This window comes from Schistocerca serialis, chromosome 4, assembly GCF_023864345.2.
Source record: "Schistocerca serialis cubense isolate TAMUIC-IGC-003099 chromosome 4, iqSchSeri2.2, whole genome shotgun sequence".
Classification (NCBI taxonomy): domain Eukaryota; kingdom Metazoa; phylum Arthropoda; class Insecta; order Orthoptera; family Acrididae; genus Schistocerca; species Schistocerca serialis.
This window is the reverse complement of record NC_064641.1, coordinates 377,400,029-377,419,429: the sequence shown is the minus strand read 5'-3', so window position 1 is coordinate 377,419,429 and position 19,401 is coordinate 377,400,029.

The window sequence follows — 19,401 nt, the reverse complement described above, 5'->3', positions numbered from 1 at the left end:
AGGACCTAGGACAACTGCATCAATCATTCCAAGGGCATTATAAGCCTCCCGTAACCTTTGCAATGCAATCACTGTTGGCTCAGTTCACCCCCTTGTGGACATGGTACACAGTTCTTCATATACAGATCCACATCCTGTTTCGATATACACCATTAGTACTGTTCGGCCACATGCAATTGTAACGTCACCGGTTTTTCTAGTTGGTAGTTGATAGATTAGTATTGATCGGCCCTGGCTATAAAGCTCGGCGAGAGTCGGTAGAGCGATGATACAATTATTAGGTAAAGACGACGTTACAGAAAACAGTGTTGAACTGAACTATCGACGTGTGCGAGATATTTACTTCACCAATTGTGACCAATATTACGATGCACTTCGTAATTAACTCGTTTATATTCGATAGTTTAACAGTTTGTATTAAAATATAAATGATAAATTCAATTCAGTTCCACCGACACCAACTTCCCCATAGTTTAGTTGTAATTCAATCTCTAATAAGTCGTAACGTTGCGATTGCATCCTAACGTCAAAGAGTTTCTATATATGCGCAGAGCGCTTCAGTCAAATATCATCGCAGCACGGAAATGATCACAGTTATGTCTCTAAACAATTTTGTAATTTGGAATCACAAATGAGTAAATTGGCACGAAAGGGTGGTTTATTTCACATTAACAATCACTTCCTAACAAGGCCGTAAGAAAGAAGCTTTCCCAGGTGATGATGTGGGGGAGGGGGATTTTATAAATTACCTGCTTTAAAACTATTACCAAGTTCCAGAGTCCATTTGCAATTACGAATGAAGCTTATTGTCTATCACTGTTCAATGCCTAACTAGAGTTGAGTTCGAGTTATCTAATTAAAAAGTTCACATCAGTTCATTATAAGATAGTCCTCTATCTGAATTCTCAACAATGTTATAGTTGAAGTCAATGTTTCGTTTCACTGCGTCATAGTAGATCGCAATTATCAATCCTCGAAAAACAATCTAACTGCACCTACATATACGAGTATTCAAACAAGTGTGACCAGCTTCAGCTAACTCTCGTAACGTAGTGACAATGGATCAAGTTTTCCTTAGCCATTACTCACGATTCTCAAAGAGTACTCACACGAAGTATTCTTTGAGATCGGTGGTTCTACTTTGCTAATTTTAATTATAATGATTTTGCGATTTACTATGCTTTTGAGTTTACTGAGATTCTATCTTTCTTTTGTAAGTTGATAAATTGCTACGTATTTTTTAGGTCGACAGGTCCTATGACGGGTCCTGATTTTTCTTCTGTCTTGCGTCCATTACCAAACACAACACTGGAACTGCATCTCTGGTGACTTCACCTTTCCTAATGCCAAAATGAAAAATCATATAACACGTCCTCAATTTTCTTCTCCATTTATCTAAACATTATTCTAGTCAGCATTTTCGATGCACTGGATGTTGAACTGTTGGTGACATAATTCTCGCAAATTTAGGCTCTTGCTGTTGTCTTAATTATTTGGATCATGTTTTTCCGGAAGTCTAATTATATATCGCCAGTCTCGCACATTCTACAAACTAACGTGATTGATTTTCTTGACACTTCCGTTGATGATTTTAAGAATTCCGATGGAATATTATCTTTCCCTTCTGCCTTATCTGAACTTAAGTTTCCCAAAGCCCTTTTAAATTCCAATTCAAACACTGAATCCCCTACCTCTTCTGTATCGACTCCTATTTGTTCTCCTATCAGGTCATCACACAAGTCTTCCTTCTCATAGAGGCCTTCAGTGTGCTCTTTCTACCTTTCTGCTCTCTGGACTGCATTGAACAGTGGAATTCCCACTGCACTTTTAATGTACCACCCTTGCTTTTAATTTCACAGTATGTTGTTTTGACTTTTCTATACCCTGAGTCAGTTCTTCTGACAATCATTTCTTTTACGATCTCTTCACTTTTTCGTGTAAGTATTTCGCCCTAGCGTATCAGCACTTCCCTCTTATTTCATTCCTGTGGGAACTATATTTCTGTGTTCCTGGGCTTCCCTAGACATTTTTGTACTTCCCTCTTCCGTCGCTCGACTGAAGTACTTCTTCTATTACCCATGGTTTCTGCGCAGTTATCATCTAGTAACCATACTTTTGTCTACAACATTTGTAACTGCCGTTCTTGGAGACATTACAACGCTGTCTACTGATGTAGAGAATTTCAAGCGGACCTCTTGATTTCTTAGTAATTCCGTATGTAACTTATTTGTGCATTGAGTCTTCTTTACCACTTCTTAAACTTCAACCTACTCTTCAAAAGCTACTAAATTGTGATTTGAGTCTACATTTGGTCCTGGGTATCCTTAATATTCAAATGCTATTTCGCAATTCCTACTTGACTATAAAGTAATGTAACTGGTATCATCCCATATCTCCCGGCCTTTTCCAAGTGTACCTTCAGCTTTTGTCATTCTTGAACACTGTATTTGCTATTGATAGGTGGAATTAGTCTTTCTCCCTTTTCACTTGTGTTAGCAAGCCCGTATTCTCTCGTAACCGTTTATGGTAATCCTCCCAGTACAATAACATTCCTATCTGCTATGACTATTAGATAAGTTTTCATCTTCTCTCACTGAATTACCACCTGAATACCCTCATATAGTTTCTCTACATTTTCATGTTCTGTTTGCGATATCGAAATGCATATCCAAACTATTGTGGTTGGTCTTGGTCTGTCGTCGATTCTTATAACAACAACCATATCACAGTAGTGTTGTCAGTAACTCACTCTCTGCCCTACTTCCTATTCATAACGAATCCTTCTCCTGTTGTGTTATTTTCTGCTACTGTTGACACATCCTAGAACCGTTCGTCAATAAATCCTTGTCTTCTTTCCGTTTCACTTCATTGAAAACGTCTATACCTATGCCGAATGTCAGCATATCTTGTCACAGAGCTTCTGTCTTCCCAACCTCTTTGAAACTTCTGACGCTCCACGACCCCAGTCATAGAATGTCACCAGTGGTTAATCGACTTTTTTTCCCACAGTCGTCTCCCACTTGGTAGACCTCTCCCTGAGATAAGAATGGGCAACTAGGCCAGAATTTTTTGCCAATGGAGAGACTATCATGACATCATTTGAAATTCAGGACACGTTTCCTGTGGATAGATATTACATGTCTTTAATGCACTGGTATCTACTGCCTCCTGCACTCCAGTAAAATTGATAATTACTGATTCTTCCGTCCTTTGAGGCAGTTTCGCATCGCAACGGCAAGAGGGTGCCCTGGACTTCGATGCTACACACCATCCTCATTGAAAAGGATGACTTCTTACGCCAGAAGTTTTCGGATGGAATTACTAATGATTTTGGTTCAACATTTAAGCAGTGGCTAGATTCAAACCCATTATCCAGGAAGCAGTAATTACTAGTGAAAGACGCAACCCACAGACCATGGGGTAGTAACCTATGGGATAATACTCGACCGTGCTCTGCTACCAGCTCGAATGTCTGCGTGTGTGTGGAATGAGTTTCAGACTGACTTGTTGTGCGACGGTTGAGCCTGTTTTCAAATAACTTTTATTCCAATCATATTATAACATAATAATTTAAATGAAATTAACATATCTCTGAAAGGTAACACCAAATGGAAGCTATGTTGCACGTAGAAATAATTCTTTAAAATGCAAAGCACAAACAGTAATTGTGTCATGTTGACTAGCACGTTAATTTTGCCAACAGCCAGAGTCACGCTTGGTGGCTTGCTGCACTGATATGGTGGGATAGTGGGTCGCGCGCAAGTGCTTTCCACGAAGACTGCTTCTGCCATGGTGTACGAACGATGGATGATTGGGAGTAAGTTGGTGTATGGGTGCATGGCCAAGAACAAGATGCCTTCTCCAAGCTAATATGCCAATAAGTTTTCTACAGATTGGTCGGTGCCCGGCGTGGCTATTGTCCGGTAGAGGAACAATATAATGGTACATTTAGCATCTTTTCCCGGGCCAGAGGACTGCGATTTCAGTGGAGGCAAAGAAAGGACATCTGCGTTTCAAGAGGAACACCACCACTGTACTTTAGTAGGTGACTTCCATTACAGTGTACAGTGCAGAGCAGAAGAGGAGTTTTGAGTGTATTAATTAAACAAGTAATATTACTGTGGTTGCAGCATGATGTGTCGTTATTATATAGCGGAATGCAGGACGTGCAAGTGTATTTTCAAAAGGCGAGAGTCATTTCGATTATCTTAATTACACGACGTGAACATGATTAATTTCTACGTTTTTATCATAAAGAGGGCAATCTTGTTATATTTAGCTGTTAGCATGACTGATTTGATCGATGTCATTTTTAGAAAGAAGATTACCATCACTGCGAGAGTGATTCATTTACATGTGTTATTGGATAGAACATTGCATTCTGATATATGCATAGGTAGTCCTGTAGGTACTTGGTATTTGCAACCAACCACAACTGGGACCACTATTTTGAATGTGATGTAGCCTTCATCACATTTACAACCCTGGAGTAGTTTTGACAAGTTTATAAGAACCCAAGTGATTTGGATAACTGCAGAACAAATTCTGTAGACCATGCAACAATGTCATGATGATAGAAGCCACAAAGTCATAACTGAACCGCTGCATGATCGATAACTCGATCCACGCCTCCTGAAAAGCAATATTTGTCATGAAGGGGGCGCGGCACGCTTGCCACGAGTGGTGATAAGGCTTTTTCTGGGAGAGGTACTGAATGCAGGAGCACAGACAGCTCAGGTCTTTGGGCAATAGGCTGTCTGTCTGTCTTACCACCCATGTGACTTCCAAGTGTGTCTGGATGAGCATCTTCAACATACGAGGGATGTGCACTATAAACACGAGTGAACACAATGTTCCCTTTGCGACGAGATTTGTAAGCGAGCAGTGGGTCATCGTCATCCATACATCTCCTGACAGCTCCAAGTTGTTCGATACGAAAAAGTCTATTGGCACCAATATTAGAATAAATAGCAAATTAATTTTCCGTGTTAAGATTTCTGAATTTCCTTTAGCACGTAATTAAAGAAACCTCTTAAAGTTCCTCATGAGTAGCTGGCAGCTGAATCTGGTTACCTGTTGATGTGACTCTGTTGAAGGACCTCCTACGGAAGACTTTCATCTAGGCAGAGGCATTAATCCTTCACCAGAAATCAACCGGTGAGCTGCCCAGCAAAGGTCTACTGTCTCAGCTCATTACTAGAGACGCACTGCACCCAAGTCCTTCCTGCTCCACGGGCCACACTTGCCGCATGCCCACTGTCGCTAGGACGGTGCAAAGCAAGGCTGCCAAGTAGTTCATACTTGCTCAGCAGTCACTGGCAGAACGGTGTTCTTTGATGGGAACTCATTAAACTACCTGATGCCAACCCACTACACCCTGCAACCAGGATGGTCAACTGCAGGCCATCCTGAGGAACAGCAGCCCGGCTCCACCGCCAACCCCAGCATTCTACATGATAAGATGATACTTAATGCTGTCCCAGGACACTGCTTGCTATCACTGTCCTCTATTGAGGCCAGTGTAGTAGCTTCAGGGTTGCAGACACTATTATAAGCCAGAATTGTCTACACAGAATGGCGTGGAGGACGCTAGATGCAAACTGCCAGTTCCTCAACGCTCGCAGAATCAGAAATTCTGCAGTAAAACAAAAAAAAAATCTTTATTCAAAGACATACTCGTTCAGTGTCTGTGACTACAAGGCTTATGCTACTCCCAAAAAGTTGTGGCTACGTCAGGAAAGTCTGAGGTGACGTGCTTAGCCGCTGTTGTACATGGTGCCAGCCGGAGTGGCCGAGAGCTTCTAGGAGTTTCAGTCTGGAACCGCGCGACCGCTACGGTCGCAGGTTCGAATCCTGCCTCGGGCATGGATGTGTGTGATGTCCTTCGGTTAGTTAGGTTTAAGTAGTTCTAAGTTCTAGGGGACTGATGACCTCAGATATTAAGTCTCATAGTGCTCAGAGCCATTTGAACCATTGTTTTGTACATGGTTATCGGGAAGAAGCGCCGGTACAGCCGACTGTAAGGGCCACATGTGACCATGTCGATGCAGCGATGACGTCAGGGACTGGCAGTGTGTCAGTGTATGTGTGTATAGCCGACTGCTTCTGCAGTGAGTCAATCAGGTCGCTATCTGGCGTTCTTGTTTCCAACCGAAGACATCTTAAAGACGCCCAGAGGATGGATGGAATCACCCCCAATACGGCCAAGTCGGATGGCGGTATTTCCCCTTCCGGTAATGTCACAAGTGGCAGTGGTCTGCAGAGCAGCAGCTGGATGAGGTGGGTAGCCGTGATACAGGTGAATAACTCCCCATGTGACCTGGATAGGGCTAGAGAAAGTCTCGGTGTCAGCAGCAGTCGAAGGCAAAATACTGGTAGGTTGTGAGCGACGAGTGCTTATAGTTCCTCGGTTCAGTTTTGCTACGTCAGGGGGCCAATTTTTGTCAAGTAGATGACCAAGGAGCCTCAGTCTCTGGCCACGGCAAAATGTAAAACAACTCGCCATTGCAGCAAGTGTACTTTTGCAACGCGCTCTGTAGACTCTATTGCTGCCGCGGTAGGAGAGTCTCACAGAATCCTAGATTGTCATCCACCTACGAGTTTTTAAATGGTGTGCAGAGATAATGGTGCAAGAACACAGGCTGTAAAACCTGGATTTCTGAACACCTAGGGACGTCTTTAACTTTGGCAGATTTTGAAAAATGTCATAGCTATCGTCATGTCTCCCACTTTTATGTACTTAATTCAATGATTTCGGACACAACGTCGATATTTGCTAATTCTTTCACCATCTGTGTATTTGTCAAGCCCAAACACATCCTTTTGGAAATGCTGTTGTGTGGATTCCGGTACCGGATGTACACAAACTTTTATTCAAATACCTGGCAGCGTCTGGCATTCAAAAGTGAACACAGCAGACTGCAATAGGCCACTGTAGAGGAAGTGTGTGACACACCTAAACTCTCCTATACCGTCCTGATTAGAACATATGTATATTTAATTATATTATTGCCGAGGTTCTATGGACATACTGCTGGCTATCATCTGCAGTGCAAGATTAACTTGGAAAGATGTTGTAACTAAAATTTCGCTAGTTGAAAGTGCTCCCTTTGAAAATTGAGCGATCGTAGGACACTAAGACTTTGTGGAAACATTTATAAGGAAATGCAAAAGAGATGTAACAAATCAACCATTGAATGGAATGCTTTTAGATTTCCACATGAGTGTTACATTTGTTATTTGTGTACAATGTTTACGTTCCAGGCTACAAACGTGGCTCAATGTAACGACCATCTGCATCCACGACAGCCACGACTGTACAAAAGATACCACCTCACAACTGTTCGCAACACTTTTTGAACGGTTGATACATAGAAAGTTCAGGAGTAGCGACACAGTTCATGCACTGGTTGAAGTTCGCACATTTCGCACAGCATTCTCGGCCATGGCAACTAGAAATTCAACAGCTGTCGCGCAGTTGGCCGTCAGCAATTCCCAAATCGCCATTTAATTCGAACTTCCGAATCACGTCCTTCAGCCTGAGTGATGAAAGAAGAACTGTCCATATTCCTTTAATGCGTCGGCACTAGTGAAAAGCAGCAGAGCTCACACTGTCCAGACCGACGTTTATTGTCTGCAACTCTAATGCTTCTGTATTAATCCTACGTCGCCGTACCAGTAGCGGCGCAAAACACTGATACTACGAGCAAATCCTGTAGCGCACTGTCTGAACTTCTTCGCCATAAAGTTCCATAACCATACGGTAAATAATTTCGGTCTACGCTGGCTAAAGCAGTGAAAGTTTAATTACAGCCACCCAGCACATCAATTACATGAATTAAACTAAGGACTATAATTCAGTCTGAGGGCTGCAAAAAATAAAAGTTGTTTCTTGTGTCTGGGATTTAGCTGAGTAATATGTGTCGTACTGTCATTGTTGAGTTACACTCCAAATGTAATATTTATGAGCTTCCCTGTAAATTGTACTGCGAAAAATGTAATACCGGATATATCTTAATAATCTACGACGAAATTATTACTAAAAATAAAAAGAAAGGATTCGTTGAAGTCGCTTCAAAACCAAGTATTAAACTAGAGGCAGTAGAAGGCCGAGACGATAATAAATAACTGCAATCTCGTTACATTCCATGATCACGATAAGTAAGAATTGGAAGTTCTCTTTGCACAATGCTTTTCTACAGCAGAAACTTTATCTCTGCGTTAGTACGTACTGCCCGAATGTTTGATGTAAACATTTAAATTCCAGTGTAAAACGTGTTAATCTTTTCTGATATGATCCACATCCACCAGGACTTTATCGCTATCTATCTGTGAATAGAAAGGTGTGCCTAATGCAATGATTATTATGAATTATGGGTGATATCACATGCTTAAGTGAATCATATAACATCGAACATTTGTAATAAAGGCAGAGAGCAAAATATTTTCTTCATAGCAAATTGTATAAAATTTATATTTACACTTTTCTATTTTAGAGACGGTATTACTACATTCATCACTGCTGTTATTATTATTATTTATATTGTTACTTTTGCAATTTGTCACGTCTTAGATTCGTAGTTATGTTCTAACTGGGTAGATCTATGATTAATACCTAAAAGCAAAAATGTTTTTCCGTAACTTATTGTAAACGTCTTCTTACATGTTTGTACATCTACCAACCTATTCACTTCTCGATACGTACTGTAAAATAATCCGTTCTTTGGTTGGTTGCAAAGGAATGATATCGGTTTCTGCCGACCACAAACTCACTTGACAGACACTGAAAATGATTCATTCGCACACGACGTGAAATTCAGTACGAAAGACACTTTAGCTAGTGTATGGATCATTGTTATGCTCCCGTGTGTGTGTGTGTGTGTGTGTGTGTGTGTGTGTGTGTGTGTGTGTGCTACTGGATTAAATTATCGCTGCAGCTTAATTTAAGTGGCTACCCCTGTTGCCCTGCTGCGAACAACTACGTGGTGATTGACATAATTAATCAGTTGTAGAGCAGATTACAGCTTGTAGAGCTTTAATGTTGTGTAATCCGCTACTTACCCTCTTGCCAAGAACATCATGCCAGCGTAGGTGACGAACATATTCTGACACGTGCGTATAAATTGTATGGATATTTTTAATGAAATATTTGTCATAGTGCATATTCAGTTAAATATCTGAAGAATATGCTCTTAGGAACTGGTGAGAGTTGACGTTGCAAAATAGGAAAATGAGTGCATCACTCCTCAGTCTGCTTCCTACTGCACTGTAAAATGAAGCGGGGTTAGATTGTGCTGAGTACAAATGCAGCAATGGTTTGCGTAAAATATCCACCGGTGACACTTCCAGTAACTGAAGCGAAAAGTGTGTGAGTACCGTTCTAAAATGGCACACATTAAAAATGTTTAAATATGCTTTAAGGGAAATGCAACGATTGGCCTACGTAGCTGAGTGATCATTGTGGATGACTACCAAGCGGAGAACTCTGGTAGTCGGCCGCGGTGGTCTCGCGGTTCTAGGCGCGCAGTCCGGAACCATGCGACTGCTACGGTCGCAGGTTCGAATCCTGCCTCGGGCATGGATGTGTGTGATGTCCTTAGGTTGGTTAGGTTTAAGTAGTTCTAAGTTCTAGGGGACTGATGACCACAGCAGTTGAGTCCCATAGTGCTCAGAGCCATTTCGGAGAACTCTGGTTTAATTCCAGGTTCTTCCAGGACTGGAATTAGGTGCACTCAGCGTCCTGATGCTAAATGAAGAGCTACTGGAGCGAGTAGTAGCATCTCCAGGTCACGGAAGCTGACAACGGCCGGGAAAGTGGTGTACTGACACCTCGCCATTCCATACTGCGTGCTATGACGCCTTTGGCGGTGGATGACGCGGCGGTCGGTCGGAATCGATGGGCACGCCAAGTCCCGTGGAAGGAGAGTAACATAACTGGCATTGTTGAAGGTTTCTTTTGGTGAAAATAGCTCAAATACTAGCTCAACAAGGATGCTAAACAATGGCCTGCCATAGGCGTCACGTTCCCCTCCTCTCCTGTTCAACCTTCATATTTCATGTTCAAGGAAATTCTGCCGAACAGATGATATTTCTCTGGCTTGTCAATGAAAAGAGCTTGGTCAGCCAGGGCAAACAATAACTGAGGACTCAGCGGCCCTTAACTCACACAGACGCAACGCGGCACAACCTGGTGGGGTCCATGGAGAATGTGTACATCGGCTCTTGCACTGGATTTTTCGGCCACAGAGTACTGTGCTTCAGTGTGGTGTAATAGTAGTCATACCAGCCTCATCGACGGGCGGTTTAACACCACGATGCGCCCGCCCATATGTTTCAGTTCTGAAACCCTGCTTTGAGATTATCACTATATACAAGAGATAAAGGAACTTACGAAGAAAAAGGCTTCGTTCGAGACACCTGCAACTACTGTACGCTGAACAGCTAGCTACAGGTAGCACCAAAGTAAGAGATTTCTGAAACAAGAGCTGTCAACACATCGGAAATAACTACGAACGGTAATGGTTCAAGAAAGACAACTGAGATGGCGTGGATGTCGAACCTGACAGGAAACTGTGCGTCGAATTAAAGAGAAGCCTCAATGAATGTTTTCGATGCTCTGACTCACTCTACAAATGGGATATCGTAGATCTCCGAGTTTTGACTGTGGTGTACTAAAGCATTCGAAATAATCTATCAGACATGTACGAGATGAGTGCGTCCTTCGATGCTATAACAGCACATGGAATGACGATTTTATGAATGCCATTGCCATGGTGGTGGAATGGATTAGAAACCTTGATATTAACGTTCAGTCGTTCTGTTATTGTTTTATGCAATGGCGTTCATTTATATTATAATTTTACAGCATGTGTGTGCCGTGTGAATGATGACGATGCTTGGCGGCACGGTGTGGGTTCCACATCAGTTGGGACTGACAGAGGATATCGAAGAAGTATAAAAAAGGGGCACCTCGTTTCGTATTGTTATACTTGAAATGCATTCGCCCTGGCGAATGTGGGCAGCCATCAGCTGTTCAACGGAACGACGAGAATCAAAATTTGTTCCGAACTGGGACTCTAAACTGGAATTCCAGGTTATCGCGAGCAATATCGTACTTAATCGTAAGCTGCAGAGTAATCTTGTAGATGTAAATGTAGTGAAAACTTGAAGAAAAATTCCTCAGTATTAGTTTACACGTATAATAAGAGAAATGAGAGGGATGGCACATTCGTTTTACAACATGACGGGGCTTTATACCGAATACTCTCTTAATTTGCTGTGACAAATCAGAGACGGGGAATTATGAAGAAACACACCAGCTATCGTGGTAAATTTCGCAAAACGTCGCAGAACGGATGTCGTTTTCACTCAATTCCCATTCGCTGGGTCGTTGTGTTTTATAATCTTGTTGCTAGCGACCGTTTATACAGGGGAAACGTCTTCCACACAACTCCCAGGGTTGCAAGAGCTGACAAGACTGAGAATTATCGCACAATCAGCTTAAGAGCAGACAATAAGGGAGAGCATGGTACGACATCTGTTGAGACATCATGAAATAATTCCAAGGTACTAGATGGAGGTGTAGAGAGTAAAAACTGAAGAGACAGACAGGGACTGGAATATATTTAGCACGTAATTGAGGACGTAGACTGCAAATGCTATTCTGAGATGTAGAGGTTGGCGCAGGATAGGAATCCGTGGCTGGCCGCATCAAACACGTCAGGAGACTGACGGCTCAAAAAAAAGTAGAAGCTTGCCACTGAGCTGCAGTCCACGCTCATCTCCGTCTCATCCTTCCATTATAATATTTATTCCGTAATTAATTTAAGTACAAATAGTAATTAAGAACGTAAGATACAATGTGGGACGAAATATCTGTTCAGTAGTACTGTATATTTAAACGATTTCCTAAACAGCTTTTAGCCCAGAGGAGATTGTACGAAAAAAAGCATTTAGAGCCAGTACGACCAGGTGGCACTTTTTCCTAAAGTGGTGTGCATGGCGACGCATCTGGTTGACGTCATAAATCGTGTTCCACGTCTGCACTCTTCGAGAACATTTTCGCATTAATTCTACCACAATATCCTTGGATGACGACGTTTTGTCCCTACGAGGGCATCCTTTCTTTGCAAGAATCGGTCCGTCGGTTTACCCGAGCGGTAGGAAAGCACCAAAACAGTGTGCAGTACTTTAATATTATACAACCGCTCTTGTAAGAATAGGAGACATGAAGTCACGACAAACTGCAGAAATGAACTTTATTAAGTTCCCAAAGTACTTGCAAAAATATATTTATTAAAATTAGTAAATACTCATCACTTTGCAGAGGTAAGTAGCGCCACCTTTTGGATTCTGGGAAGAAAGCTTTATAAGAAGACAAGCTCATTTTGTGGCTAGTTGCTACAAGATCTCCAGGGAAGGTATTGTATTATTCTAGTGTTCTATGTATTATTCAGGTGCTAGGAGAGCTGAGGGCAGTTCCAATGTTGGCAAAGAATTTAGCAGCTGATGTAACGCTATCCAGTGGTGTTACCGATGGCTACTCATCGCCGCAGATTTACTTACTTCACCAGCAAATCTTAGAGGCGCCAGCACTATATACTGGCGTCTTCTTGATAACGGTATACAGACCGCTGATGGCCTCTGCTGATGAGATTTTGCAAGTCGTGAGTTAATAAGCAAGAGTTCCTAGGCACATCAAAGATTAAACAAAACAGTACGTTAAAATGTCAGTTGATTCCGAGGGAGTCATCAAAATTTAAGGCAACTGGGTAGTTTAAAGGCAAGCGTGACTGGAAAAGTACATGTCTGGCATTACTCCGGTCGGATTCGATCTTCCTGTCTTCGTGCCATGAACTAGTGTAATTGGAGAAGTGCTGTGCATGGTGAGCAGTCAGACTGACTGGAATGTCTAAAAGAGGGAAGGAAGTTTTTCCCAAACTTTTTATTCGATTCTGTTTGACGTGTCTGGTTTTACGTCCTACATGATACAGTGGCCGGAGCTGGGCTGCTTCGTATCGTATGTCACTCGATAGGCCCCTGATCACGTCTGGTTCACTTGGGTTACGTTACCACAGCGGATTCTGCTGGCAGGGGACGGCATAGTCAACGGTAGGACGCCCCTGATACCAACATGCCATCCAATAGAAAGCCAGAGCTCGTCACGTGGGGACGCAGAGTGCGCTAGAGAGGAACACCCCGAACATACGGTTGCTCTCTCACCTACCAACTCTCATCCCTGCTATTCGTGATTCCTAGCTCCCCTTCCAAGGCACGATGCCTTCACTGTGGCTACGGCAGCCCGCTGATACCCTGGCCACATCACTGTATCCCTTAACACTAGTGCTTGGAGACAATAAACTCCAAATGGGACAGTTAATTTTCCTGCCATAGCTTTCATTCCGAGAAATCTAACACACCTGGGCATCCACATCCCGCCTCCATCCTAACTCGGCCGTACGTGCAGAGCGTTTCGTATTTACATAATGTCTCAGGAGGCCTCAACACTTCTAAGTGAATGTTTCCTTTAAAGTTACAAACTTACTAGATGAGCACTCAGATTTGTTTGGGTATGTGCTTATTAGAGTGTACTAGTAGTGCATCTCTTCCGGCCCCTCTCTCCCTGCCATTCTCTTCTTGTTTACTTTTTGTCCATCTCCTCCTTCCCCCCCCCCCTCCTCACTCCCTCTCTCTCTCTCTCTCCATCTCCTCGTCGCCCCTTTCACTGTCCATTTCCTACTCCACCTCTCTCATAAACTTCTTTAGGCATATGGCTTGTATTTAATAAATTATCGGCAAAAGGCGTATTATATAGATTGTTACCAATTTTTCCTAAGAGATCTACTTTCTGTCTAAAAGAAACTAAGCGTCCTGTTTGTCGTATGTAGTAAGCTGAACATGTCACACCTAATATTATACACACCTGAGTTTAAATGCTGGAACACGTGAGGCAATACTGACCTTACGTCTTATCTTAGAAGAGAGATTAAGGAAAAGCGAACCTACGTATCTAGCATTTGTAGACTTAGAAGAAAGCTTTTGACAATTTTGACTGGACTACTCTCTTTCAAATTCTTAGCTTGGCAGGGATAAAATACAGGGAGCGAAAGGATATTTACAATTTGTACAGAAACCAGATGGCAGTTATAAGAGCCGAGGGGCATGAAAGGGAAGCAGTGGTGGGGAAGGGAGTGAGACACGGTTGTAGCCTCTCCCCGATGTTATTCAATCTGTATATTGAGCAAGCAGTAAAGGAAACAAAAGAAAAATTCGGAGTTGGTATTCAAATCCATGGATAAGAAATAAAAACTTTGAGGCTCACCGATGACATTGTAATTCTGTCAGAGACAGCAAAGGACTTGGAAGAGCAGTTGAACGGAATGGACAGTGTCTTGAAAGGAGAATATAAGATGAACATCAACAAAAGCAAAACGAGGATAATGGAATGTAGTCGAATTAAGTCGGCTGATGCTGAGGCAATTAGATTAGGAAATGAGACACTTAAAGTAGTAAAGGAGTTTTGCTATTTGGGGAGCAAAATAACTGATGATGGTCGAAGTAGAGAGGATATAAAATGTAGACTGGCAATGGGAAGGAAAGCGTTTCTGAAGAAGAGAAATTTGTTAACATCGAGTATAGATTTAAGTGTCAGGAAGTCGTTTCTGAAAGTATTTGTATGGAGTGTAGCCATGTATGGAAGTGAAACATGGACGATAAGCAGTTTGGACAAGAAGAGAATAGAAGCTTTCGAAATGTGGTGCTATAGAAGAATGCTGAAGATTCGATTGGTAGATCACGTAACTAATGAGCAGGTATTGAATAGAATAGGGATAGGGGAGAAGAGGAGCTTGTGGCACAACTTGACAAGAAGAAGGAACCGGTTGGTAGGAGATGTTCTGAGGCATCAAGGGATCACAAATTTAGCATTGGAGGGCAGCGTGGAGGGTAAAAATCGTAGAGAGAGACCAAAAGATGAATACACTAAGCAGATTCAGAAGGATGTAGGTTGCAGTAAGTACTGGGAGATGAAGAAGCTTGCACAGGATAGAGTAGCATAGAGAGCTTAATGAAACCAGTCTCAGGACTGAAGACCACAACAACAACACCTCAGTTTTGGTAAGCACAACGCTACGGTCGCAGGTTCAAATCCTGCCTCGTGCATGGGTGTGTGTGATGTCCTTAGGTTAGTTGGGTTTAAGTAGTTCTAATTTCTAGGGAACTGATGATCTCAGAAGTTAAGTCCCGTAGTTCTCAGAGCCATTTGAGCCATTTGGAACGAGAATTCGCTGATTTCGAAATTATGTATAAGATTATTTTTTAAGCTGTTAGTAGTAGATAATGATACAAGTTGGTCATACGATGCTGTAAAACTCGGGTTCTAAATATTAGTTTATACTGTTGATGGTTTTGTTTTTAAAAATATTATGTACTTCAACTCGTTCGTATCCATTATGGATCGCAGTAATTTTAAACAAATTAATTGCAGCTTCGAGATTTTCAGCAGGAGTGGAAACAGCGCAATGGAAGGAAGAACAAAGAAAAGGCATTTTTGTAAGTGTGAGATGTATTGAACAGGATGTCATTATTTGATCTCCTCAAAATATTGAAATAAAGTTTTAGTCAGTCGTTGTTATTGCTAAATCTAAATAATTTAACTAGTGGAATTCGTTTTCAAGCTCACATGTGAAAAGAATTTTTCTGTCCTCATTGAAAATACTAACCAGGCGATGAATGCCATTATTATTCCATCTGTAAACATTCAAAATGTCTACATATCTGGAGTACGAAATAACACCTAAAGTGGCAGATGAAATTTTTTTTCTTCTAAGGAATTTATATAGATTAAAGCTGAAGAAACTGCAAAAAGGTGGGAATTTAATGAGATGGGACCTGGATAAACTGACTAAACCAGAGGTTGTACAGAGTTTCGGGGAGAGCATAAAGGAACAATTGGCAAGAATGGGGGAAAGAAATACAGTAGAAGAAGAATGGGTAGCATTGAGGGATGAAGTAGTGAAGGCAGCAGAGAATCAAGTAGGTAAAAAGACGAGGGCTAGTAGAAATCCATGGGTGACAGAAGATATATTGAATTCAATTGACGAAAGGAGAAAATATAAAAATGCAGTAAATGAAGTAGGCAAAAAGGAATACAAACGTCTCAAAAATGAGATCGACAGGAAGTGCAAAATGGCTAAGCATGCATGACTAGAGGACAAGTGTAAGGATGTAGAGGCTTATCTCACTAGGGGTAAGATAGAAACTGCCTACATAAAATTAAAGAGACCTTTGGAGAAAAGAGAACGATTTGTATGAATATCAAGAGCTCAGATGGGAACCCAAATCTAAGCAAAGAAGGGAAAGACGAAAGGTGAAAGGAGTATATGGAGGGTCTTTACAAGGGCGATGTGCTTGAGGGCAATGCTATAGAAATGGAAGAGGATGTAGATGACGATGAAATGGGAGATATGATACTGCGTGAAGAGTTTGATAGAGCACTGAAAGACCTGAGTCGAAACAAGGACCCGGGAGTAGACAACATTCCATCAGAACTACTGACAGCCTCGGGAGAGCCAATCCTGACAAAACTCTACCATGTGGTGAGAAAAAATTTATGAGAGAGGCGAAATACCCTCAGACTTAAAGAAGAATATAATAAATCCAATCCCAAAGAAAGCAGGCGTTGACAGATGTGAAAAGTACCGAACTATCAGTTTAATAAGTCACAGCTGCAAAATACTAACGCGAATTCTTTACAGACGATTGGAAACACTGGCAGAAGCCGACCTTGGGGAAGATCAGTTTGGAATCCGTAGAAATATGGGAACACGTGAGGCAATACCGACTTTACGACTTATTTTAGAAGCTAGATTAAGAAAAGGTAACCCTACGTTTCTAGCATTTGTGGACTTAGAGAAAGCTTTTGACAATGTTGACTGGAATACTCTCTTTCAAATTCTGAAGGTGGCAGGGGTAAAATACAGGGGGCGAAAGGCTATTTACAGTTTGTACAGAAGTAAAAGAAACAAAAGAAAAATTCGGAGTTGGTATTCAAATACGTGGAGAAGAAATAAAAACTTTGAGGTTCGCCGATGACATTGTAATTCTGTCAGAGACAGCAAAGGACTAGGAAGAGCAGTTGAACGGAATGGACAGTGTCTTGAAAAGAGGATATAAAATGAACATCAACAAAAGCAAAACGAGGATAATGGAATGTAGTCGACTTAAGTCGGGAGATGCTGAGGGAATATGGTTAGAAAACGAGACGCTTAAAGTCGTAAGGGAGTTCTGCTATTTGGGGAGAAAAATAACTGATGATGGTCGAAGTAGAGAGGATATAAAATGTAGAGCCGGCCGAAGTGGCGGTGCGGTTAAAGGCGCTGCAGTCTGGAACCGCAAGACCGCTACGGTCGCAGGTTCGAATCCTGCCTCGGGCATGGATGTTTGTGATGTCCTTAGGTTAGTTAGGTTTCACTAGTTCTAAGTTCTAGGGGACTAATGACCTCAGCAGTTGAGTCCCATAGTGCTCAGAGCAATTTGATTTGAAATAAAATGTAGACTGGCAATGGTAAGGAAAGCGGTTCTGAAGAACAGAAATTTGTTAACGTCAAGTATAGATTTGAGTGTCAGGAAGTCGTTTCTGAAAATATATGTATGGAGTGTAGCCATGTATGGAAGTGAAACATGGACGATAACTAGTTCGGACAAGAAGAGAATAGAAGCTTTCGAAATGTGGTGCTACAGAAGAATGCTGAAGATTAGATGGGTGGATCACATAACTAATGAGGAGGTACTGAACAGGATTGGGGAGGAGTTTGTGGCACAACTTGACTGGAAGAGGGGATCGGTTGGTAGGACATGTTCTGTGGCATCAAGGTGTCACCAATTTAGTATTGGAGTGCAGCGTGGAGGGTAAAAATCGTAGAGGGAGACCAAGAGATGAATACACTAAGCAGATTCAGAGGAATGTAGGCTGCACTACGTACTGGGAGATGAAGAAGCTTGCACAGGATAGAGTAGCGTGGAGGGCTGCATCAAACCAGTCTCAGAACTGAAGACCATAACAACAACAAGGAATTTATGAATAAAACTGCAATGACACCAGATTATGGATTGCCTACAGCAAGGTCGTCTGACTGCTGATACAACTGTCGATTGAATTCAGAATAATTATGTTTTACTGCATCTTTCAATTAAATACAGGAAATCAGTAATCTGCTCATCAGAACTACCTTCTTTAAAAGAAAGTAATGCTTTTTCTACAACAGCCAGAGTTGTTTGCACAAGTACATTCATGTAAAGGTTTTTAGTATCGATCGAAAATAATTTTGCACTTTGATGAAAATATTTTTTTATTCTACTGACGAGATTTAGACTGTCAGGAATTGAACAACTGTTTACTGTTTTGAAAGACATACACTCCTGGAAATTAAATTAAGAACACCGTGAATTCATTGTCCCAGGAAGGGGAAACTTTATTGACACATTCCTGGGGTCAGATACATCACATGATCACACTGACAGAACCACAGGTACATAGACACAGGCAACAGAGCATGCACAATGTCGGCACTAGTACAGTGTATATCCACCTTTCACAGCAATGCAGGCTGCTATTCTCCCATGGAGACGATCGTAGAGATGCTGGATGTAGTCCTGTGGAACGGCGTGCCATGCCATCTCCACCTGGCGCCTCAGTTGGACCAGCGTTCGTGTTGGACGTGCAGACCGCGTGAGACGACGCTTCATCCAGTCCCAAACATGCTCAATGGGGGACAGATCCGGAGATCTTGCTGACCAGGGTAGTTGACTTACACCTTCTAGAGCACGTTGGGTGGCACGGGATACATGCGGACGTGCATTGTCCTGTTGGAACAGCAAGTTCCCTTGCCGGTCTAGGAATGGTAGAACGATGGGTTCGATGACGGTTTGGATGTACCGTGCACTATTCAGTGTCCCCTCGACGATCACCAGTGGTGTACGGCCAGTGTAGGAGATCGCTCCCCACACCATGATGCCGGGTGTTGGCCCTGTGTGCCTCGGTCGTATGCAGTCCTGATTGTGGCGCTCACCTGCACGGGGCCAAACACGCATACGACCATCATTGGCACCAAGGCAGAAGCGACTCTCATCGCTGAAGACGACACGTCTCCATTCGTCCCTCCATTCACGCCTGTCGCGACACCACTGGAGGCGGGCTGCACGATGTTGGGGCGTGAGCGGAAGACGGCCTAACGGTGTGCGGGACCGTAGCCCAGCTTCATGGAGACGGTTGCGAATGGTCCTCGCCGATACCCCAGGAGCAACAGTGTCCCTAATTTGCTGGGAAGTGGCGGTGCGGTCCCCTACGGCACTGCGTAGGATCCTACGGTCTTGGCGTGCATCCGTGCGTCGCTGCGGTCCGGT